Consider the following 26045-nt stretch of genomic DNA (forward strand, 5'->3'; position numbering starts at 1 on the left):
TTTACACATACAATATGAGAACAAAGACCAGCATAACCCAATTCCGAAAAACGAAAAAATGTGCTCCATTAGCCTTTCTGAATATCCTTCACACTAGTCTAAACTCTTTACCTCTCTGTAGACTTTCAAGAGATATTTCTTGACTCCATTATTGAAAGTATCAGCCACAAAGTTTTTCTCTTCTTTCTTGTGCAGTCCCTTCTCACCAGTCTAGAAATCCTATTTGCTCTTTCAACAGTATTTTACCTCAAAGATCAAACTGGAATAATATTATGCTATGAACTGCCAACAACTTGAGATCCGGTATCTCACACATTATTAGGGCAAAGATGCAAAATGAGTATCAGCAGGGAGAAGTGGTGAGACGCACCTTTTCCAGTGGGACAAACTATATTCCAGACTCTTCAGATCGTTATTTATCAAATCTAACAGCTGATACTGGGAAAAACTGTTCACTGCCTTATCACTCAGGTCAGCCATCCCTAACCAACGAGATGCTGAGAGAGCACCCAAGGCTGATCCATTAGCACTCGATACTTGTTAACCCAGCAGCCTGTCCACTTGGCATAAGGATTTAATCCTGTGAAAGCAACAGAGAAACAAACCCAGTTTCTCAAAAGCTGTTTGAGAAACTCTGAAACCTCATTTCCTCTTCTTCCAACAGCACATTCAACTTGGATAACTTTATAAGGGGAAGGATACAAAAAAATATTATCATTAAATTTTAAGCCTTTACAGGAAAAGCTATTTTAGAAAGACACCCTCACCTCTGAGGCATAAAAAAGATGCCCTGATAGTCAGCTGTGTTATATAAAAGATTTTATTGGTATGCATTTTGGATGGCCAATGTAACTCACTATTGATTTTTAGTTGCAAGTAACACTGTTGCCTTAAACTCATACCATAAAAGCCAAGCTATACAGTCATTTTAATTGTTAGTGCTAAACTAACAGCACCTGCAAGTGCTAAAATAGCAAATAGGAGAGGAGAGACAGATTTTCAACACAACTGATTGTTGTACATTTTTTTGGTTACGGAAACGAAACTTTGCAAATCTGATGGTAGAATGAACTTCAGGTTGTGTTTCAACACATCTGTAGCAAACCTGGTCAGTCTATGTCACAGGCTCAACACTGTACGCGAGTGGGAAAACATCTGAATCTTTTTACATGTTAGGCAGATCAATACACATTAGAGATAACTATGCTTTTAGTTTTATTTTGATCTCCAGCTAGAGTCCCAGGGCACTAGTTAGTGTGATAAACTCAAAATCATAAACAGTACAGTCTATGCCTATAACTTTTTAATGGCATTTGGCAAATTGCTTCAAAATGAATCCCATGAAAGGGGCTTATACTATAGTACAAGAGGTTTGCACTATCCAGTGTAAGTATCGAATCAAACCTGCAAGTTTCTGTAGACTCAGTATAGTCAAAAGATTTCTCCTTGGACTACAGAAGGCAGTGGAAAGCATTTTTTTTTTTTCTCTTACTATTGGCTAGAGAGGCATTCCAGATGCTCATGTTAAGTGTCTGATTTTGTAAAGTGAATATCCTGGTTATGTAACAGAAAAACATCTTGTTAACTTTGTGACCTCTAGCTTAAAAAAAAATTCAGAAGTTAGTCAAAAACTAATCGATGCCTTTACCCTGGAGTACTCTGCATAAACACACAGGGACAGGCAAGAACCTCCCTTTAGTAGATTACCTGGGTCTTCTGAGTCCTGAAGAAGACCGCACAGTCACATTGTAAACAGTCTTCCTCTTAGGCTTCTCTCTAGGCATTTTGCCTTCTCCATTTCTGCCCGAAGACCAGGGTGGACTTTTCCAAAACTTCCTGAGACAGACCTTTCACTTACAACTCAGTTTACTGAGTAATAAAGGCTGCCTGGAAGCAGGAAATCAGTTCTCTGACTATTAAGTAAACACTTGCCACAGACTTAATATTCTAGCTGAAGGTTAATCATCAAGTAGTTTACAGAACATGGGCTAAATTGAAGACCAAAGGTGAAATCCTATGGTCACTGAAGTAAATGATAGTTTCCATATGGCCAAAATTCCTGTCCAGATTCCCTGTGTGCATCTCCGTGTGTGCATGCATGTGCGCGCACATGCTTGTGTGTGCTTTAGGAAGTCCACAAACTTTTTAAGGAAAAGACTACAGATGCAAACAATGTACTCTCATATGAAAGGCAGCAACCACTCTCATTTCCACTTTCATGAGGCAGTCTGCGTAACTGAGCCTTGCTCAGTTATGTATTTATATACATCTACCCTTGAAGAGGACTCCATGCTTAAGGTCCTGAATAGAGAGACCTCTATTTTCTAAAGGGCAGAGTGTAAAATAACTTCAAACACTCACCATGCTCACTGTTACCTTCTTGGCTGGCTTTAGGGGCTCTTTTTTCAGCATCCAAGGACCCTGAATTTTGCTCTGACAGCAGATGGGGCCAAGGCTAGCCACTGTGACATGCTGCCATGCAGAAGGCTTATTGATTTGACCTAACATTCCTCCCTGTCAACACCGGATGCTCCCGAAGTCACCAGCATCGCCTGGAGTAGCTTTCAGCATGCAGAGCAGCACAGAGAGACCACTACTGCAGTGCAGAACAAAGTTCACCATTAGCCAGTTTTCCAGGAATTCAACATAATATTGGCACTACCAAATACTCATGCATTCAAAATGATCCAAAGCTCAAAAGCTGAGGTTTCGCTTCACTTTCCTGCTCCTTAAAAATCCTAGAATGATATGGCTGTCTTGCTCCCTCCTGAATGCTTTGACCATCCTCCCCCTCTGGCCTCGGAGGGTGGGGGAAGAGAAGAGGCATACTGAAAGGAAGCAAACATCACCATCTACATCTGTGCTGACTGTAAAAACCAGTATAAATCCAAATCAGTTAACAGACTAGTCTGCATTTACCTACAATTTTCAAAGTATTAAAGTACCTTGAGCATTTCAAAATACCAGTAAGTATTTCGCTGACAAGAATTACTAGGAATTTTGGGTTATTCTAGCTATGTTTAGACTTACAGGTAGCTCTGCTGTAGCCATGAAATATTCTACCACTGCTGCTATGGCTTAAAACAAGCACAGCAACAACCCCCCCCCCCCCCCCAAAAAAAAAGAAGAAAACCCCACAGCTGTTAACCACTAAGTGAAGAACACAAAAATTCACCAGAATTGTCCCATGATTATCACTGCTCAATCGTGGTAAATTGTGCGACATCCAAGGACACTGCTTCAGAGCCTCCCATCTCAGAAAAAGAAAATCAGTATCTGCTTTATTACATTCCCCCCTTTCATCTTCATGTAGTTGAAGGCATTCCACGGACAGTTTTATTTCTGGGAGCACTGATTTTCTATCGATCTGGTCTGGCCTGGATTTGAAATAGGATACTACATGAAATTGGATCCTGGGAGCCTCAAACACGCCCAGGCTTGCAGAGGAGGTTAAACAAAAGGAAAAAGAAGTTTTCTAAACACACAGTGCTAGTAAAACTAGTTTTAAAGTGTCCTACATTTTTCCGGACTGGAAGTAATATATTAGCTCTATAAAGTGTTTTATATCAAGCTCTTGAAATGCTTTATTGTTTATATAATGCCATTGGTGCACACATTGCCTTAGAAATATGAAGTTTAATAGTCAACCAAAGAGATCCAAACCACCAAGGTAATTAGGACTGGTTTAAAATTGACTTCACTAGCAGACTTCTACCTTTCCCCACACAACTGACAAGCTGCGGGCCGATCCTGCAGTCCCCTAATCGTGTAGTCAGTGGGAGTACTTGCACAAGAATGTGAAGGCTTACTCCCTAAATTATAAAATGCAGCCTGCCTTATTGAAAAAAGAAGCAAGCAGGCATGACAGTGGGAGTGTGAAGAGGGAGAGGAAAAAATGTTACGTGTAGGAAGGTAAAAAGGAGGAAAGATTGTTAAATGGGGAATATGATATGGAAGAGAGAGAATAAGTGACATAGGGAGTTAGCAGCAAAGGATGGAGTGGAATACAAGAGGAAAAGCACAAAGTAGAGGAAACTGATCCTGAGCACTGCAGGATTTTGCTTTAAATGCGCTTTAAAGATATTGCGCAGAGAGGAAAGAACAAGAGGAAGAGTTAAGAGACAGCAAATCTGAAAGGAGAGCTGAGAGCCTTTCAGAAAGTAAAAATCGTGCAGACACCAATGCGGGCGCGCGCTCCCTTCCCCGTCCTTCTCCCCCCCACCGCAACGCTGACTCCTCTGGAGCTGAAGAAAATGCTGTGAAAACTCCTGGCATGGCAAGTGCTGCCAGCCCTGCCCCAGTGCAAACCACAGCACTGGGGGAGATTTAGGTGTCCTGCTTGACTGTGGCTGATTTTTCCCAGGATAGTACATTGCATTGCAAATTTTCTTTCTTTTGTTTGTTCCTAAAAGGACAAAAAGAAAGCAAATTGCTACAAAGCCTCGTTTGAAGCTTGCTGGAAATTTTCCCTTCCCAATTGAGAAGCATGTAAAAATCTGAACCTTCTTGTTAACGTAACAGTGGCCAGCCTGTGGCTCTTGCCAGCCGCATCAGAAAGCAATCCGGGTCTGAACACCAGAAACGTCTCATCTGCCCATCAGAGGAAAGGAATGAAGTGACTCTGCTTAATTAAGAGCAGAGCAAGAACGTTGCCCTCCTTCACATCAGACAGAAGGGCCCTCGCCGCCGTCAGCGCCTCTGGGGGAATCGGCCTGATGCTTCGGAAACACCCCCTGCCTCCTCCACAGGCTCTTCCGAACCTGGGACCCAGTAAAGCTGTGGGCTGGCAGTCGGGCCCGCTGCGCGGGTTCCCGCCATCCACACCTCTTTACCTTGGCAAGGTACCTGCCGGCTATGAGGGGAGCACATATTCTCTTAAAAAAAAAGAAGAAAAAAAAAGGCGTGAGAGGGCTTTTCCTGCCAGGTTAAGCCTTGCTCCCCGTGCTGTGAGCTCACCCTGCCTGGCCTCATGGCACTCAGCCCCGCAGGCTGTGGCAGGACCAGAGCTGCCTCCCGCACCGCAGCCTGCCCCTCTGCCGGCTGCGCCCCCGCGCTGAAAATAATTCAAAGGTACTTCTGAGCTGGCAGAAGGGAGCAGCGTTATTGTTTCCTTTTCACTAGGAAAGATATATATGTCTTTCTTTTTTTTAAACAGAAACCACGCCAAGCTGAGATAGGAGCTAGGCGCAGGCTGATACTGCCCTATCTTGCAGAACAAGTCGCAACGGGTTCTGTAATCGCAAACTCTGCACATACTGACTTTACCCCCCTCCACAGGACCTGAATTTGCCCAGCGCTCCTGGAAGGAATTCCTGACTCAGGGGGGGACGCGTGAGCTCCCCGCGAGCCAGCGCACGCCAGGCACCAGCGTCAGCAGGGAATCGCCAAGCAAACATGCAGCTGATCCGATGGCCAAACTCTCCTACTGCAGCCCCTCTCAGGCTAAGAACCTGCTCTTTTTTTTCATCTTGTTTCTCATGAAACTTCTTTCTTTCACGTTTATACGGGGCATAAGCTAAGAAAGAAAAATGCTCATTGTTCAGCTCAAGCACTTTTTTCACCAACTGAGGAAGCCACTTTTGGTTCTACATGAAGGGAAAGACAATATTTATAAAGGAAGTTCCCACACTTCCTGTTCAAACAAATCACTCCTTGCTGTTTTTGCAATTATAGCCCTACCGTAAAGGGGAGGAAAAACAGCATCAACCATATTATTTCCTTTCAAAGTTACTTGTTACTGAAAAGACAACTTCCAGGGAGGAAAGAGTTAAGCACTTGGGACAAACTGTCAAGTTTTCAGTAACTAATTTACGCTTCGTGTAGGCCTGGAGGAAATCCACAGTGGCCACAACTATTCCGTGCTCATTTCAATACTACTCTTTGTGAAATGAGTTTTAATGGCCAACCAAAGCGATCCAAACCACAAATGTAATTAAAGCTGTTGAAACTGGCTCCGCCAGATGCGGAGAACTCCACCAAATGCCCTCGCCGGGGCTGTTTGCAGCTCCTCCTCCCGCCCTGTCGCGCGGCCACCCGGGACCTGCCCTCCCACCAGCCCGCGTCCTGCCATGCCACGGCACCCCGGGATCCAGGGTTTTGCCAGTCATACACAGAGCACTTCTCCATCTGGAGGCTGGGATTGACCAGGGGAGACCCATGCAGCCACATGGCCGAGGCCGCGCTTCGACGTCTGGACGTGAGTGGTGCTCTGCCTGCGGGAAGCATTTGCTCTCTCCCCGTTCCCACCGCGCATCCGACTCGCTGGGTTACGGAGCAGCTCCTGGTGCTACCTACCTCTTCCACCACCCCAGCTCCCAGCAGGCGCGTGGGCTTGCTTCTAGCGTTACAGCCTTAAACACTCTCTCATCCACTGGAAAACTATCTGGCAAGCAGTATTTCCCTCCATGCACAGCAGCTGGACGTTTTCAACATGAGCTTCGGTGGACAAAGCAGAGATGCTTCCCAATACCCCCATACCTTAATTACCTGCTGCAGCGAGTCAAATCACTGCTCTGTTTGCAAGGCAGGGAGGCGCCTAGCATTGAAGTCTGTATTAGCACCATAGCCACCAAAGGAAGAATGTATTTTTCCCAAAATTCCTATGCAAAGTGTGGGAGGATGGAAAATAAGATCAGCATACTTTGCTGAAAATAGTTGTTGAGATAAAAGATTTGATTGCTTTGGCACTAACCTCCCCCTCCTTCTCTCCTCCCCTCCCGACCCACGATGAGGTGTGAAAGATTTAGGAAACTCTCTGTCCCTACCTTGCATTTTTTTCATGTTTAATTTTAGGTTAGAACACGATTGGATTTTGACTTTATTAACCTTTCATCCAAAGAAAAACACATACCTTTGATTTATTAATTTCATTTGATATCAGCTGTACAAAAATAACACACTCTCTCTCTCCATATATATATTATTATACCTCTAGTAACTCTAAATTTTTGAAGTTAAATGATTAATTTAGCAATTAAATAATTGCTGAATTCTGTTTTCAAGAACCAGCTGCCCCAAACAAAGCTAAAAAACTTCCCTAAGCAATTATATTTAAATTATGAATTAAAACCAGTTGGAATATTATGATTAAAATCAATTAGTTTATGCAAAGAGGTCTACAAACCTTAAACTGAGTTACAGTGAAAGAAATTCATTGGCTGATGAATAATTAATACAGCTCTTCATTTGTTTCACCTCATGTGCCAAGTAGTACAACAGAGAAGTCGTTAATATGAGCAGACTGTAGAGCCAAAATAGAACATTACACATTTAAAATCACTAAACTATCTAGGCGGAAAGTTTGCAGGGAAAAAAGCCCCACAATATCAGGCTCAGAATGAACAAAAATACACACTTTTGTTAACTTGGCTGAAAAAAACAACAAAGTAAAGCAAAGCAGAGCTGTCTCTTAGGCTTGTGTGCTGTACGTAGTATCTGTTGTTAGATATAAGAAGCTAGGTACTTCTCAGAAACCATTTTTTTTCAGACCTGGGACTAAGATGCATGACAGAAGATGCTGCCCTACGAGCCTCCCAAACAATCACACTTGGCCAGCTATCTCTATTTGCTTTCCATGAAGGCCTGCACTTTCACACACAGACACACACGTTTTCCTCTCAGACACTGAGAGAAGCATGTTTCTGGTCTGACATTCTACAGGTCTCTTGGCAAAGCATATTTCTTCTTCAAAATAGTGGGTTTTGATAAACGACATCAGATTTCCTGGGGATTACCAGAACAACATACTTCTTGTTAAACTGCACTACAGTGAAATAAGATGAGGTCAGTAGGGAGAACAGCGTAAATGATTCATTGCTGTACAATTAAAAACTCTGCATGTGTTACTTTATAACATTTTTTAAGTTTATTATTTGGGTGGACGGGTGGGAATCACCCAGGTAAAAGAAAAGCAAGCGAACAGTTGCTGTAACGTAACTAGTCTGATACTAGCTATCCTTTCATTCTACTTAGCCGTTTCTCTCCCATTAGATCTTTACACCATTTTGATGGAAGAGTTGTATTTATACCTGTTTATTTTTATTTCACAAGGACTTTGAGAATCTCTCCAAAGGATTTTCAGAGATTAAAAGAATACTAATAGTTGGGAAACATTCATTGCCTTTTAAGCACTAAATTACAGCAGAAAAGTTAAGAAATGCCTTCCTATGATAGGATATAAGTGTTTTATCAAACAGTTTCCTGTGTGCTCCGTTACCAAATCCTCTGCTCAAGGAAATAAGATCTGTGGATATCTTTACACTGTGAAAACACAGACTTTGCACCACATTTCTCCAAATGGGAAGCTGACCTGCCTCCATTCAACACATAAAGTACGTCCTCTTTCCCTCATTAGGTTGCTCTCTCTGCCCCTTATTTTTTGTACTTTGTCCCCATAGCCTTCCCTGAGTGTCCTGTCTGCCTAAAAGAGAGTGTGCAGCTAATAGCATTAGTGTTGAACTTTCTACCTCCTGACATTAGTGGACTCAAAAACTAGACAAAACAAGCTATCCCATTTCTAGACATTGTCTGTGGACTGGTCTTAAAACTGAAACCCTTTCTGCTAAGAAGTGATAAATGATGCGACCTTGTCCATGATAAATGATGCAACTTTCTGCAAATGAGGCTCAGCCAACTGTGTCACACACACAGCCTTCCTTGCTTGGGACTGTCTCGTAGGTGCATAAATTGCAGCCACAAAACTTATCTTTATTTTTGAGGGCAACTGTGGTTCTGCATGAAGAGGTCATAGTCCTAAGTACAGCAGCCCATTCCATGGTGACACAAGCTTGGACATCTCCTCTCTCCTGTCCCACTTGCAATATATTTATTATGGCTTTCTAAGAGTTAATAGCCTGAAAATGTAACTATGTGGTCCCAAAAGAAGACTAACATTTGCCTAGTACTGTTTTATGGCTCATCAGCCTTGCCTCTCAGCTAATCCTACAGCAGTCATGCGGCTTACACAAGTCGCTTGCTTAGTGCTGCTAATATGGGAATCTCAGCTCCATAATACAGGGCACCGTGCAGGCCCCCCTAGGGAGCACTGCTGCAGTTCATCCTCTGTCTGGGGCAACCAGACACGTCCCGTGCCGAGACAGGTCCCTCGGCCTGCTGCTGGAAACAACAGCCACCAGCGGTTGTGGATCCTGAGATCGGCAGTTCACTGGCTGCTGAGAACAGGGGTCTCCCTCTCACTTCTTAAAAACGGACAACTGCATTTACACAGGTCTAGCCTTCCAGGTTAGCTTTGTCTGTTCTGCTGAGAACACGACACGTACAATTTGCCTATCGTGCCATTTGCAAGGTTGGAATACCTCTTTGAAAATCAGAGGTAAAATCCTGCAGTGTGCATGGTTTCACTCCCTGAATCTTCACATTCGTATCTTAACTTACCGAAAGGGAGTGTCATCATTTTACAGGAATGTGCAGGGCAGGAAAACCCTCCCAGGTTACTGGAGCTCTAGGATTTTCTGTTTTAGGAATAACTTGGTCCTCTTATAGCATTTCTGCTTGCTGGGTCAAAACGGACATTTACGCTCTTTCGTCAGGAGCGCAGGGCTTCAGTGTGCCTTCCAGTTCTGGGCTTCCCACCAACATATGCTGTGACCAACCAGTTCGCAGATACCTTTAAAATATTTCGTAGAGAATATGAGACCGAAGTTTTGGAATGAATGACACTCAGCCACAGAATCTTGAAGCCAGTCCTGGGCACAGTGGTGTCAGCACAGCAGACGAGAAAAACAGACCCCACATATCTGTTTTATATGCCCAGAAAGGCTTGCTCTGCCTATATACTGCTGAAGCACTTATGGGGACCTTGTGGTTTAAATATTCAGAAAACAAGACAGACTTTTTAAAAAGCGGCATCACCTCATTCTACTTTAAGAGCGAAAAGATCTCGACTGAGGAATGCCTCCTGCTGCAGGCCCCACCCGCTGCAGGAGTTTGCGCAGGAAGTACAAACTGGAGCAATGCCAGAAATGGTCAGAATGGAAATGTAGTGGTCTTACTGCCATGAAGCCAGTTATCCTGTAGCCTATGCCTAAGAAATGCCACTAGACATATTATGTTGTGCAACATGTCTGTACAGCCTACCATCATATACTGGCCAATTTTGATTACTGGGTGTAGGCAGTAACCAAGTAACTAGAAGCAAGTATTTTTGCCTCTAATTATGGAGGATTATAATGCAATGAGATCCTGGGTGAATTTAACGTTTTTTTTTTTTTTGCTCTGTAATGAATTTGCAGTTTTTCTGCATAGTTCCTTTCTGCAGACATACCATTAAAATAGTTAAAAGCGGTTAAAATACCCCTCATAATACAGCCTGTTTTCTTATGCTGTATGGCACATGCCATCCCATTCCCAAGCCATCTGTAATTAGCCAGTGTATCTGCTTATTTCACCTTCAAATTAACAGAACAAATGAAAGCATTAATCCACGTTTTTGAAAATTCAAGTAATTTAAGCAGAAGGTCAGGTACCTAATGGGCTGTCAAGTTCAGGCAATCTTTCTGCCTGTCTTCCCAGCTCCCAAGGTTTCCGGGCCTTGACTGACAGTCCTCGGCAGCTGGGTACTTTGTTTTCCTGCCAAAGCATCATGAAGGCCTGAGCTGAGGTGGCTGCATAGCATATATAAGCTGAGGCTACATATTCTGGCTTCATCTGTTGCAAAAAAAGAGCAGCCATGAAAAGGTACGTAGCAGGACTGAGAAATGTAGCAAAGATGCAATTAGTTTGTGCACCACTGGCACACTTTTATCAAAAAGAATATACATACACTTTCAGATGGCTTCACTATATTTTTTGAATTGAACTTACTGTGATTACATTAGTTTTAGGGTACCTCATAGCAAGGATAATTGTATGTAAAGGCTGCATGGCACAGATAAAGGTAACGTGCAAGGCTGTACACATCTAGATCTTTTCCTGTGCCACACATTATGGAGCAAGCTCCAAAACTACAGTCTGGAATGTAAAAACTTCTCTAATGCTCCCAGAAATCTGCAGAAAAAGTATACAAACAGGAGAAAGGACTTTCCATATTCATTTAGATGTAGCCTTCTGTGCATAGTTTCTTTTGAACAGTCTCGTAAAACTAAAACATTTTTTTCCAAACAGATCACAGGTCACGTAAGCTGTTCCCAAGGGACATATTGGTTACAGATGTTTTCATGTAATAAAATATTCCACCCAACTGCAGTATTTCTAACTGATAATGCTAAAGCTAAATTACCCTTAACTAATGATTATGTCCCCAATGCACTCCTTACCATGGTAAACATTGGCTCATTTGTTACCATTTAGCAAATATAATATTTAATATTTTATAAGTAAGAGCATGCCACAAAGACAACGCATTTCAAATTTGCAAGGAGAATTACAATGTGAAGTTTGATTTTTTAAAAAATATATCCATAAAGTTCTTTTTTTTCCATCTTTGTCGACTAAGTTATAACTAAAGTTCAACACTACCACGTAGATATGCATTTTTTAAACAAGAGTAATTTTAATAATTTGCCAAGATTTCACTCTTAAACTTGGAATTAATCTTATAAAGTACTCCTTGATTGTATGAATGGCATGGGACTGATGATGAAACATTCAATTTGACTTGCCCCTTGGCAGAGCTGTTAGCAAAGGAAAGGCTGCTGTCATGGTACCTCTGAAATGATTGAGTGGTTCACAAAAAAAAAAAAAAAAAAAGAAGGGGGGATGGAAGGAGGAGATGACCACTCAGTTTTCAAAATATGCTTACATTAAAGAACTAACAAGGATGGCTATGAATGTCCTAAAAAAAGGAAACTTAAACTAGTCTTTTACCCTAAGAAGGAGCCCCCTTCAAACCAGTGAGTCCCGTGCTGTTGTACTGTACCACATCTCCAGGAAAACTGACAATGTAGCATTTTTACTGAAAAAAGAATAGAGCACTATGCTCAAAACACCCATTCCTCTTTGCTCTCCATAATCGACCACCAGGATCTCCCCTGTTCGGACTTCAAATATCACCATTAAGAATAATGGAACAAAGTGATTCTTGTTGTGATATTACCATTTTAATTATGTTTTAGAAAGACTAGAAATAAAGTGGAAACAGAGCATTTGCTCAGTAGGGAGACATAAGTTATGTTAGCACAACTGGCACTGTAATACTGAAAGTAGACCCTGTCCATTTTTAAGAAAAAACGAGGTTAGTAAATCATGAAAGTAGAATCTTTGGAATAGATAAAAAAAAGCTTTCTTCCAAAAACTCTACAAAGCCACAATCCAGGTATTCACTACTTTACTGTTAATATTAAATTTTTTATGTCAGTAAACTGTTTTATCCCTTCAAAGCCAATGGTAATCACTAACCCCGACAAGCAATTTTTGCAGCTATCAAATGCAAATGTATGCTTGTGCCTGGTAAAGTAAGAGTATAACACTACTTTTCATTCTTGCAACAACCGGTAGCATGCTCGAAAGAAAAGGATAACACGAGGGCTCGGGATGCAGCACTGTGATGTGACTAGTCACGTGGTTTCTGGAAAAAGTGCAACATCATTTTTCTAAGCATATGATCACATGCAGAAAACAGAAGCCCCATATGCTGATATTTGAAAAATGTTAGCTGCTTATAGCATTTTTAAGGGTGTTGTGACTAAGCAGCAGTAAGAGCAGTGGTTGCTGTGCTTGAGTGACTTCAGAAGACACAACTAATCTTGCAAACTTGAACGCTCCTTTCCTCTTCTGTTAAACAGTGTCTAGTATGGTAAATGCCAGCAAGGTGATGTTACTCCTTCAAGATCTTCCATACTGGGAAATGGACCAGTTTTCTGGAATTAAAATCACTTGGACTCAGGAGCAGACGTGACCTCCCTGTGTTAACCCTCGGAGCTGCCTTGGTGCTGGCCCCAAGCCGATACCAGCCACCACGGAGCATCCTATGATTTTCCCTTTCAGCCGGAGGCCTCAGGATTTGTACTGGCCACCACAGAAAACTGTGGAGCTGACATTACTTCCTGGGTAGCAAACCCCTATTTATTTTAGTGTGTGCATAATGCAGGTAGCAGCAAAAAGCACAAATACAATAACCTTGAAGTTCATCTATCGCATGGTGGGGGGGTCTATGCAAAGCAAAACTCCTGAGATATTCTGTAATTCCTGATGTAGACATGAAATTACAATTTTGGATGGTGTAAAATAATTATTTTGAATTAATTTTTGGTATGTTTTGTGATATCTTTGTCCTGTTTGCTCAAGGACAGGAAGCACCCAGAAAGCATAGTTAACTTCAGTACTTGGAAGAGCGTGATTTGTCTGCCACTCATCTATCTGCCTTCCCTGTCTCCTTTATCTATGCAGTCAGTATCACAGCCAGAACTGCTCACTGGCTTCCCTGAATGTTTTACTTTTTACATAAATGCCTAATTACCTCTCCCTTTATTTTAAACACCAGTATGCAGCAAAATGCTCCAATTAAAGATGGAATGTCTACTAATTTAAGCCCAAAGGTTCCATTAAGGCAAGTTTCATGAATCCTAAAAATAGAAATGCATTCATAATTTTTTCCTCACTTTAATTAGGCTTTTTTGGGGCTTGAATTTAAATATCCCTCTGCAGTATCATCAACTGCATTGCAGTAGTAGGAACCCCAAGCAGAACCGTAAGATGAAAGATGACTCCTCTTTTTAATTCTTCCACTCAGAGATGAGTGTAAAGTGGTGGCATGCATCCCACAAAATAGAAGTGTTACAATGAATTATGGAAGACTTTAAAAAGATGGCATTCCCAGATCCAAATGAAACTTCTAGTTGATTTGTGTACAGAGGGATCTTGGTCCTTTTCTAATCTACAGTCTTAAGTGATGTGGAAGAAAACAGCACTGTGGCAGTCAAGGTGAAGGTGATGTGAACAATGGTAGAGCAGCAAGACTAAGGGCAAGTCAGTTCAGAGTGAACTGAAAAAATACGTTAAACTGGGTTCTTTCAACAACATTACTTGTAAGAGTTACAGAACGCAAGGCTATGCTTTACACATACAGGTTACACTTGTAAGATGGTGAACTAATTTGGAAGCAGTGACTTGGAGAAAGACTTCAGGGTCATGGTGAGCAGCAGCTAAGACTCTGGCAGTGATGCAGTGATTTAGACAATTAATGAGCTCATTCAATACATGAGCTAGGGAATACACAAAGCAGAAAATATTGTTGTGGTACTTCAGAGAGACATTATTAGGAACAGGCAAGTTTGGCAGTTATCCAGGGCAATAGGGTAGCTAGCAAAACAACGTCTTTAAATGGCAGTCATGGACCTGCTGCCTACTTTGCCATGCCAGAGCTGCTCTTCCTGCTGGCAGAAGTGGCCACTGCTGGAGATGGGAAGCAGCTCCTCCCAATGCTGGCCCCATCCCTCTCTCTGCCCTCCCTCTTCCTCAGCTGCAATAGCAAGCCTAGATCTCCAGAATGAATTAATTTTACCCTCGTTCTTGCAGTGGCAAAAATTCCGTTTCACTTATATTGTTGAGAAGCCTAGGACTGGTTCCGTCACTTTACACAACATTACTGAAACCGTTACAAGAATACACATCCATGGCTGGTATCCGCACTTCACAAAAGATGTTGACAAATTGGAAAGGATTCAGGAAAGAGCTGCAAGAAGGATTCAGAGTCAGGAAAACAAGTCCTAAAGCAAGAGCCAGAAGTAATTCAGTCTAGTCAGTTTCACAAAGAGGAAGTTGAGAATGTCTTGATCACAGTCCATAAATACTTACATTAATGAGAGACATTTAATAAAGGGCATAACAAGATACAAAGCCACAAATGGAACTTTGAGGCAAAATTCAGGCTAAATATTAGGGGGAACTGTTAGGAATGAATGCAGGTAAGTCACTGGAATCATTTACATTTGCATGCAGTAAATCTGCCATTCACCTGAGGCCTTTAAAAAACCCTAGATTGGATATCTTTTTAAAACGATATTATCTAGCTCAAGCAGAACTTATAGGCTGAGTGAAGTGGTGAATTTGTATAAGTGTATGGAACTTTGAGGCAAAATTCAGGCTAAATATTAGGGGGAACTGTTAGGAATGAATGCAGGTAAGTCACTGGAATCATTTACATTTGCATGCAGTAAATCTGCCATTCACCTGAGGCCTTTAAAAAACCCTAGATTGGATATCTTTTTAAAACGATATTATCTAGCTCAAGCAGAACTTATAGGCTGAGTGAAGTGGTGAATTTGTATAAGTGTACAATACTATAGCTGAGCAACCTGATCCTGACCATCATAAAACCTATCAGCATACATGTAGTTCTTGAGTAGGCCTACAAAGTTCTGTTTTTCCTGAATCTGCTTTAAATGAATATACCAGCTTTGCTGAGCCCAATCTGAACCCCTAACTTGAGCCCTTTGCTGTAAACTTGATATATATCCAGTTTCCTTCTCTTCAGATACCATGAAGAAGTAATGCAAATATCTAAGGCTGAGCATGAGTGAACATAGCAAATTTGTCAGTTATAAAGCAGCTCCCCTAACCCTGGAGCCTGAAAGCATGGAGCTGCTTTCCAAGTGTATTTCAAAGCAATGTGGGATCATTCCAGCAAGTGGGAACAGCTGGAGAGCAGGGGCTTCCCAGCCACAGCTCCTGTTCCTTGGCTACCATTGCTGTGCTAAGCAGGGCAGTATGGGAAGGACCTTAGGATTTAAAACACTTGTCGTCAGGCCCCAAAGAGGTAAGCAGTTTTGCACAGAGCAATGTGGGAGAATGGGGTAACACAGGATAGCCTGGATAGATCCAGGTTTAGTCTAGCTAAATCCTGTACCTTTAAAATCAACTGCAAAGCTACCACATCTTTTAGTTAATTAAGGTATTAATATGTAAGGAGCTGTATTATGCTATGGCAGTATTTCCTAGTGGTCTGTGAACTTGAAGAATCATGTGTTTATGTGGGCAGGAGACTGACTCAGAAAAGGCACACCCTCCCCTCCGGTTCAGTTCCTCTGCTAAATTGTTTGCAAATCTATATTCCTTTCTTCTTCTTACCACTATAAGAGGCATTTACTATTTTTACAAGCTCAGGATGGAAAAATATTAATCAGAAGCAGCAGCAACAACTTCTTTTTCTTCTCAAATCTGTGTGGCATTAAGTATAATTACATAAATAACTGGAATAGCAGAAACAGACAATTGCTGGCTTTGTATGGATATTGGAAGAGATTATACTGTTTTTATCATGTCCCTCAAATAATGGGTATCTATCTTCCAAGTCTACTGTCAAGGAGACTGCTTGCTGCTTTAATGCTGATATGAAAATAATCTTGAAAAAATACTGAGAGAGGGTCTTTCCACATACTTTCACTGTCAGGAAAGATTAGTTAAATAAACCGTTTAACCTGCTATTGACCTAAAACCTAGTTACATAAATGTTTTAAAAATTACTTACTCATCTTGAGCAGATAAAAGCAATCTGGTGAAATCAAGGATAACATAAAAGTCCCTTAATGATGGCTGCATTCTCTACAGCCTCCCTCAGCATACAGTTTTTCTCCCGGCAAAGCAGACACAAATGCACTGCAAGAATGCAGGAGTAGGATATGTCTTACTCTTTGTAAGAGCCTTGAAAGAGACAGATAGACATAAAGGAAGTGTAAAAACCTACCAAGTGTTCTTACAAGGGGACGCTGGCCTGCATTTGCTTTTCATTTTTCATCATTTGTAATAAACATTGCAATTTTTTTTTCCTAATAATAAAAATGAATGAGGTCATATGGAACCTGCATATGGAGCAGGTGCTTTCTCATGGCCTGTCCACCAAAAGCCGAACTAATGTCATCCCAAAGTCGGAAAAAAAAAAAAAGTGTGCATAAACCTGTTGTTCTGGGTTGCCGAATGCTCAAAGCCTACTGAGACAAACCGTACCCAATTTGGGGTAGACGTGCTGGAGATGCAAGGTGTTGGAGGCATCCCACAGCTGAACACGCACAGGTGACCGCACGTCTGTCAAGCCCAGCTAAGGCCGTCTCGAAAGGTAGGCAGTGCCGCCTCCTGCCAAACGTCCCCGAGGCTGCGCCGGGCACGGAGAGCAGCGCCCTGGCAGCCCGCACGGCGGTGAAGGGAAAATCTGCCGTGGACCCTCAGGGAAAAGCACAACCCACCCGGCCAGCCGGCTTCACGGACGCAGAGCCTTTTCTGACCAAATAACAACTATGCCTAGCTAACAGCCCAAAGCATGAGCTGAAAACTGTCTGGATCCTGTGAAAACCGCCCGTGCGATGGCAGAGGCCTGCAGCCGTACCGAGCGCCAAAGCGCCGTTTGTTGGCCGCGCACCCGCTCAGACGCCGCGGTGCTGAAGAGCGAGGCCCAACGCCACTTCTCCGTGCGGGCAAACCCTTTCCTCTTCTACTTCCTTTGGGAGGGTTGTATTTAAAAGAAAAAAACCCACCCTCACTAATAAATCTGTAATCTCACCAGCAAAATATATTTCCGCCTCCTGAAGTGTTAAAAGAAAAAAACAAAACAGCTCTTGATACTTCTGTCAATAAAGAGCACACTCAGGATCAAAGGAATAAAAATGCTAATTATGGCGCACTCTCACACCTCTCTCCCGAGCCAAGTGCTCTGATTAAGTTAACCATCCTGCTAATTACAATAGTGTTTCGCACAGCTGGGGCCAAAGAAAAGCCACCTTATACCAGAGCACAGTTACAGGCCTCTGAATGAGATCAACATATTTGTACCCTAAAAGAAACTTCCCCGCAACCCACAGAAAGAGCCACGGCTTACTCGAAAGGCTCAAAATGTGACACCTACCACAGGCTCTGTTCCGTTTCCTTTTTCATTCAGAGAAATTGGGGCCATTTAAAAAAATTGTTTTGTACGTCATAAAAAATAAATGCTGGAGTCAGAAGCTTATTGCCCCGAAATTAAGTTATCCGCTCCGGAGGGAATGTACAGCAGGATAATACAGCTTTCCAATTTAAAGGGCAGCCCACTCTCCTGCCTTTTCTCAGTCGATACCACAAGACTGTGAAGTATTCTGGTGATGAGAGAGGAAGGCCACTGTACTCTATATTTTCATTTAAAATGGAATGAAATAGCAGGCAATTACTGGCAAAACCACCTGCCACATTTCAGCAGCACGTTTGGAGGGAGAATGGGGGGATAGGAGTGGTGATAAATGACAGCTGAGTCTAAGTGAAAGTTAATCCTCCCTACCAATTCCATGAAGGAGGGAAAAAATTATAATAAATCAATAAATCCCTGCAGCTCAGAAAATTGCATCTTCTGTGGATGCTTACAGTCTTCGTTGCACAAAGCATAACTGGAAAAAGAGATTTTTAAATGGTTATGTAGTTATAACCATACCTTCTCTTCATCACTTCCCTCCTTGCAGAACTCATCCGTGTTTACTGGCAGTACCTTGCAGTGCACCTGGTTAAAGTATAAGTGCTACTTGCCATGCAAGCAGGGAGCTAAAACGTAAGAAAATTACTTTCATTTCACTATCACTCCTCAAAATGACTCCTTTGCACTACTCAGCCTCCCTGAAATTTTGGGTAGCAGCAGAGGAACAGACTGTTTTTCAGCATGAATTCAATAATTAACTCTGAATTAAGCAAGCCATCTGAACACAGCGATGCAGCTAAATGCTCCAGAGGGGATGTGTACTTTTCGAATTCGAGACATGTTCAAGGCACCCCTGTTTCACTGCCCAGATGCAGCGATCACTGACACCCTTGTAATGTGCCAGCATGGAGGTCAGGAGCACAGAAAACCCCAGCACCGTTTCAAATGCAGATCAACAACTCAGTGGAATTTTTAAAAACCTTCCCATTCACTTTCATGTACTGAATTGGCCCATTGAATTAAAAAAAAAAAAAGAAGTGGCAGAAAAAAAGCACACTATTTTATGGAAATTGCTAATCTTTATCTAAATTCCTTGCTGTTTTGACAGGCCAGTAAGAGTTGAAGTGGCTTTAATCCACTGTTTCACCAAAGATGCTTATTACTGGTCTCATTTGGAAGGGAGACAGGAGAGGTTCTTCAGAAGGAAAACCCAATATACTGGTTAACCTGCTTGGGAAGGCAGAAGCCTGGGAACAGCACCCTCGAAGGGGAAAAGACTACTACAGAGCAATACCCCATTGCCAATTCCACTACCGAGAAAACAAGCATCATCACGCCATGCAGTAATAAACCTTTTAAACAGGCATCAGTGCTATTTCAGGGGTCTGTGAAAGGGGCTTAGAGATCTCCATGAAGGATTTCATTCCCTCCCTCTTTCACGCACACACACTGGAAACTATAGCAATAAAGTTTAGGGCATTTGAATCCTCTGCAGTTTCTCTGATGTCATTGAATGTGTGACCACCTAATCTAGCATAATCCCATCTTCTACTGCCTTCCTGGGACTCACGGATTCTTATCCGCTTGGCTCTCTGCCTCAGCACCACGCTCTGAGGACATTCGCAGGGGTGGCAGAGAAGGAAAGGCATGGGAGGAAAAGCAGAGGGAAAGGCAGTGTCTCTAGACTTCTTCCAATCTCTCCTTCTCTCAGCTGCTAAACAGCAAAGGTCACGCACAACCAGGCTCTGCGGAGAGAATCATGCTATTACAGGGTGTGAGCAGGGGCTGGGCTGGCTGGCAAAGAGTAACGCACAAGGCCAGGTACTGACTAATGATTTGGGTATCAGTTGCTGTTGTGTACATTTAGAAGAACAATACCACTTTATATCTTCCACTGCTTAGGTAAGCTCAAACACTAATTCTTATTTACTGTTTGCATTTCATGCCAAATTAATTTCCACTCTATGCATGCATACCTCCAGGACGGGTGGAGAAAATATTATGTAATAGATACATACCATAGTGATGGGCATATGGGAAAACATGGTGGAAGAATAGAGGAAGCAGGAGAGTAAATTGCATACTATAACATTAAGACAGGTAGCTTTAGATGGGGTGTTTGCATTGCTTACACCCCAAATGTTCAGGAATTAAAGGTCACATCTTATTGCTACCTCTTCTACAGCCCATTACAAAGCACCATGAAACTGTCAGTTGAAAATGCAAAGCAAACTAAATACATTTGCTTGGCTGTTTTTTCTTGTGAGTTTTATTACAACAGTGCTTTCTGACAGAGAAAGAAATGGTGCTGTAATAATCAACACTGTGATATACTACCTAATTATTTCCATTTATCATAGGATAATCTGAGGAGATATTAAAGTATGGTCACTAAAATATTTGGATTTGGCTAAGTTTTAGGCTATTAGTTACACAAACTTTAACTCTTGAAAGAATATCAGCTAATGACATGTGCTTCACTTGGGAGTTAAATGCTTAAAGCTGACAAATTGAAAGCAATTTCACATTTGAAGTAAATTAAATGAATTTCCCAGATGTTGCTATAGAAGAGACTCGAGGAGGTGAAATGAAAGTTACTGCCGATGCATTCAGACACTTACCATAAAGTTCCCAAGAAGGAAACATTTTAAAAGGAAACTGCAAAAAAAAGGACAAATTAGAGGTGGGAAGTTTAGACTTCCATTGACAACCTTCTTCTGAGTATCTTGTGGTTCTGTTTCGTTTCAAAGAGGGTGGTCCACATTTGTGTACAGAAAATGCTATGAAAACATTAGCATGAGATCAGTCTTGTTCAAAGGGTGCTGACAAGTCAGAAGGAGCTGCTCATCACTCCCAGGTGAGGTGAAAGAAAAATGAAAAATACATCAGTTATTTAGAAATTAAATAAAGATTTGCAGGCCTATCTTTAATACTTCAGTTCTTAGCACTTTTCTGTGGCAGATCTCAAAGTACACTTAGGATTTGGAAATCCCAGCCTCTCCCTGTAAAGCAGAAGGGTTTCCAATTTAAAAAAAAAAAAAAAAACTGACTAAATATCAAGAGCTAGCAGCATCTTTGCATAAAACTCTCAAAAAGATCTTCCCTTCTTCTCTTATCCAATTACTTGCAGCTCCACTTAAATATTATCTCCTTCTACCATACCCCAACCCAAAACAGTAAAGGATACAAGTTTAGGAGGAGAGTGAGAAAAGGCAGTTTATAATCCCCCTTTATTGTATCCCAGAGAAGCCTATACTTTTAGGTTGATCGAATCTTTTCCATATTTTCTACACTTCTGTCTCTTGAGCACTTCTATCTCTCAACAGTTTCCTCATCCAGTTCTTCATTTTGATTCCTGGAGGTATTTGGGTTACTGCTCATTCTGAACACAGGAGATGTGGAAGAGAAGACACTCTCTTCATATTTGACTCCAGTTTTCCACAGATCAGGATTTTACCCTACAAATTTGCAAGACCTACTCATATTGGAATAACAAACTTGGCTAAGTTCACCTGTTCCTTTAGTTTAATCGTTATGTTACATTTTCCTTAGACCCTTCCCCTCCCCTTTTTTGGGCATGTTCCACTAAGTTATCTCCCTCAAAAGCAGAAAAATTATTTCACTAAAAAGTAGTGATTATGTCAAGTTCATCCTCTTATTAGGATTACAGATTTTCTACAGTTTACTTGAATTCACTTTGAAATCTGCTTTAAAGCATAACAGATGTTGACTTTTCATGCTAGACTAATAAATGCATCTATTCCAGACTCGTCTGGTGACCAAAGGCAATATATTAAAGAAAAAAAAAAAGAAAAACACTTGAAGAGAGGAAGTGGGTCCACTTTCCAGAAACAACCCCCAAAAGTCTATAATGTAACACCATGGAAATAGAAATAAATGGTTATAAAATCCCAAATCATAAACATCTTTGATAGTAATGTGAAAAGCTCAGTATTTTGGTTAGACAGTAACTGTCACAACAGTTCTGAAAACACTGCTTTCAGATTCTTGGGACCTACCAGTTTCACTCTCTTAACATTTGAAAGACTGATAACTTTCTAGATTTGGCACCTATAAAAAAATATAATAAAATAGACTCTAAGCTTCAGATGTGTATTTCAAAACACTGGTATGCAGCTGACAAACTGCCCTATAAATACTCTACCTGGGTTTTACATTGTCTTTCTTTGGATATGTCCAGAGGTGTAACAGCAACAGCATAAACTATAATTTTGGAATATTATGTCAGTCCCTTCAACTACAAGACAAAATTAATTCTAATGGAAAGCAGTAAGATTTTTGTAAACACATATGGCAGTAATTTAAAACTATTCCAAATGAAGTGGTTACCAACAACTCAAACTCCATAAAAATCAATAATTATGACTGGTATTGCAGGAATTTCCTAGGAGCCCCAGCCTTAGGCCATTACTTGTTTGCTTCACATTGCTCAAACATAAACAAAAATTACTAAGATTTGCAACTAAATTTATCTCACACAAGTAGGCAACTTTAGCATTCTTCAAGGGACGAAAGCAAGCAGTCAAAAAATTCAATTCTACAACCCCCCTTTCTAGATATTTCAAGAACATTCCTCATAACAATGTACCCCAAATTAATCTAATTTGGAAATAACTGATTTGGCTCGCTTTCCAAGAAACAAAATTTTACCTAATAACATTGAGTAACCCATCTCTGTCTCCGTGGTTCTCTTTTAACATGTTTCTTTAATGAAAGAAACTAGATTCTTTCCAAATATTTCCTTCTGATTCAGCAATTCAATACAAAATACATAAGTTATTTTCTCTAACATGATCTTAAACTGAAGAAGAAGCGTTTCTGAACAGGAGGAAAACACTCAAACATGCTGAAAAGAAACAAGACAGAAGACAACCAGGTCCCTTAGAACATGTTAGAACTGTACAAATCATTCTTCTTTTAACCCCAAACTACACAGAACTGGTTACAAAGCTGATTCAGTCTTGGTGATAGTTTACAGTGCCAATACTCAACAAATTTAAGTCATGTATCAAATATGACTACTGAAAACTCCTAAAAAAAAGAGAGAGAGAGAGAGAAAAGAAACTCCACACTTACACCTTTAGGATGATGTTACTGCAGTCTCCTCTTTGTTGTCATAATTTAAAAAACAGAAAAGTCCCAACAGAACATGGCACTGAGCAAAATTAAATGTAAAAGTGAGCTTTTTAAAAGTGACTTTTTTGCTTAGGTAAGGATGCATTTCCCTTCATATTCTTATCTGAAAGCTACTACGAGTACACCACTGTACTGGATGACAAGGTGACCTTTCCATAGTGAATGGAAACAAGAAAATATTGGTCTCTGGTGCCAAGGCCCGTAAATGTGTTTCCTTGCTTTTCGTAGGCTATACAAGGTTCACACACATAAAGGGAGGACATTATTCTCTGATAACAGAAAAAGAAGAAAAAAGCAAGAAAAAATTGAAAACTTTAGTGAAAACTTTAGTCTGCTCAAACAAGGGTCTCATTTTTACCTCCGAAAAGGTTAAGGTCACCAAACTAGCCTTCACAATTTCTTACCGGGGGACAAAAGAATGCACCACAAAGCAAGTAGTGCACGTATCACAATTGGCAGCTGGCTTGAAAAATGCTGGAGTTCAATTGACTATGAAGAATGAATTACGCTTATGTTTGAACAAAAAAACCCCAACCTGATCTCACCAGGCCAGAAGTACAACCACATTCCAGGCCTAATGTGTGACAGCACGCAGAATGCAAGTTTCAATTTATTCTGCACATCTGAACACACACAAAAGCCTATATGGTTCTCATTAAAATAAAAGATATCTCCAAACTTTTAAAAGAGCACAGAATGATTTGGGTTCCTACTCTTAAGCAGGAGAAATAACTTATCCTTGCATTTGCTGTGCTCCATCCTGGAGCTGGGATTTAAGGCACCTATGTTATTTTTATATCTACAAATGACCACCAGCGGATTAAAGATCTTCCTTATTTCTTCAGCTCTTTTTTTTTTAAATGGAAATTTCTTTGACAAGGGCAACAAAGCATTCTCCCTCAAAGAAAGAGCACTGCAGATACACACCACTTTCAGCAAGGACATTCAGATGCAACTCCGCAAAGCTTACTCAGATTAGCTTAACAGCGGTTTCAAAAAGGAGCTATAAGCCTTTCAGGAAGATTACACTTTAGTGGTGGCATAGGTTTAACAAGCTCCTTCGTTAAGGACTGGTGTCTTTGGCGGGCAGTTCAGCGGGCCTTGCAGGAGCAGGTGTTCCTGCAGCAGCTCCACTCCCTGCTTTACACGCGGTCCGGCACCTTCAGACTTCGTGCCAGACCGCTGGGCTCGTCCGAGAAGCCCGCACGCTTCGCAGACTGCCCGGCGCTCCCGGGCCAGTTATGCGCCAAACGCGGTGACAGAAGCAAGAAAATATCTAACAGAAAAGAATCTGCAGGATTAGCTTTTTCTGCATTTGCACGCTTACTCGTATGTTCATCTGTGGAGCAGCGCTTGCAGTGTAAGTGCATGTAAGGCAAATGCTGCAAGAGATGTTTCCTATGGGCCGTAGGTAGGATGAACGACGGCAAAGTGTGAAGAACAAAGTTTGAAGGATAAGCGAGCAGAACATATAACCATTTACTACTGATTAACAGAAAAGACATTGAGAAATTAGAAGAGGGCCACAATTTAAAAGGTTTAATGTGATCTTTTTTCTTTTTTTTTGCTTTGGCCCCCTACTTCTGAAAGTTTTTTCTAGCTGGAATACCATTACACCTCTTAGTGGCTGCTGCTTGAGTGCGAGAGTGACTATCAACTAGCTTTTGATATATTGTGTAAATGAGTCAGAAGGGTCTGAGAGACAGTAGCAATCTCAGAACACAATGAATTAAACATAACTAAAGTGCACACAACAGAAATAAACAGTACATTTGCATCAGCTGTAGGTGTTTGAAAGAAAATTATGTCAATGCTCTGCATGTTATAGGAAGTATTCTGGGTGGATTCATAATTAAAAAGAAAGCTTAATGCATATGGCTGCTTTAAAATTATGTACTTGCAATTCAGACAAACTATCGTTTTATTTTAATTAAAAGTTATTAATTTTATTACTTTGCCAACAACGAAATGAATCTCAAAGAAAAAGAAAATGTGTGGAATTAAATGAAAATTCTGCTTTCTCATCCTGCTCCCCTCCAGCAAGCTTAATTCAAACACTATTACGAGGTTTTTGCTGACATATCATCTACAGACAGGACAGAAAGGATTGAAAAAATGTTTGGCAAGAAGGATAATTAGCCATAGTGAAATCAAAAGCTACCAAAAATTGCACTTCTACATATTAAATAGACCATTTACTTAGTTACCAATTTCGACAGGAAGTATTTTAGTGCTTGCAGCCTGGAACGAAATAATTAAGAACAAAGGCACACTATAATAATATCAGTTCTCACTGGAACTGTTTTAATGGGTCCTTTTTGTTTGTTTGTCTCTCCAATAGAGGAATAAATATCTTACATCTTGAATTGTACTTATATGATATATAAGTTTCTGAAGGAAAAAAAAGATATGTAAATGAAAGCCAAAGGAAATATCTAGCTGGAATTTGTCTTGCCACTTAAAACATCCATTTTTCATTAGAAGAGCCAACAGCAGTGCCACTGGCCACATTACCTATCATTAACTCCAGAAGATTATCTTGCAAAATAAGAATACCTTTGCCAGTGACAAAGATACATTAGGTCTCTCTTCAGAAGTTACATATACTATATACTCTAGTGATACTATAGGAAATCTATATTCTACGAGACAGTTCACCACAGCTAAAGACATGACTTGAAACAAAACAAACAAAAACGACAGGGAAGCAAACATGAACTAGCAAACAAACTACCTTGCAGGATGCAGAAGAAATACTAAGATGACATGGTAAGAAATACCATGCTGAGCCAAAGCAACACGGTTACTCCATCCGGGAAGCTTAGCACTGGCTCTGACTTCTTTCCACTTCTGGCTCCACTTCTTCCCCTTCACGTGGGTTACTACAAAAGGCATGCTGCATTCCAAAAGGTACTCACTGCCCTTATTTTCTCTCTCCTTTTTTTTTTTAATAAAGGACACAGCATCGCTTTCTCTTCCCCTAGCAAATAGCTCTGAGCTGGAATGCAGAAGAAATGTCTCAAAGACTCCTCTGTGCTGGAGGGGTTAGCAGAAAACCAGC

General features: G+C 41.1%; 1 protein-coding gene across 9 annotated transcripts in view; it reads right to left on the reverse strand.

Moving 5' to 3' along the window:
• PLXNB2 (plexin B2) overlaps positions 1-26045 on the reverse strand; it is a 255297-nt gene that overhangs the window by 119496 nt on the left and 109756 nt on the right. For 2 of the 9 annotated variants that reach the window (XM_064506589.1, XM_026113056.2), the window contains exon 1: positions 25719-25957. The exons of the other annotated variants lie outside the window; for them this stretch is intronic. The gene's annotated coding sequence lies outside the window, so the exon portion shown is untranslated. Of the gene's footprint in view, positions 1-25718; positions 25958-26045 lie in introns of those variants that run through there. 9 annotated transcript variants of the gene reach the window in all.

The sequence above is a fragment of the Dromaius novaehollandiae genome, chromosome 1 (genome assembly GCF_036370855.1).
Source record: "Dromaius novaehollandiae isolate bDroNov1 chromosome 1, bDroNov1.hap1, whole genome shotgun sequence".
NCBI lineage: Eukaryota > Metazoa > Chordata > Aves > Casuariiformes > Dromaiidae > Dromaius > Dromaius novaehollandiae.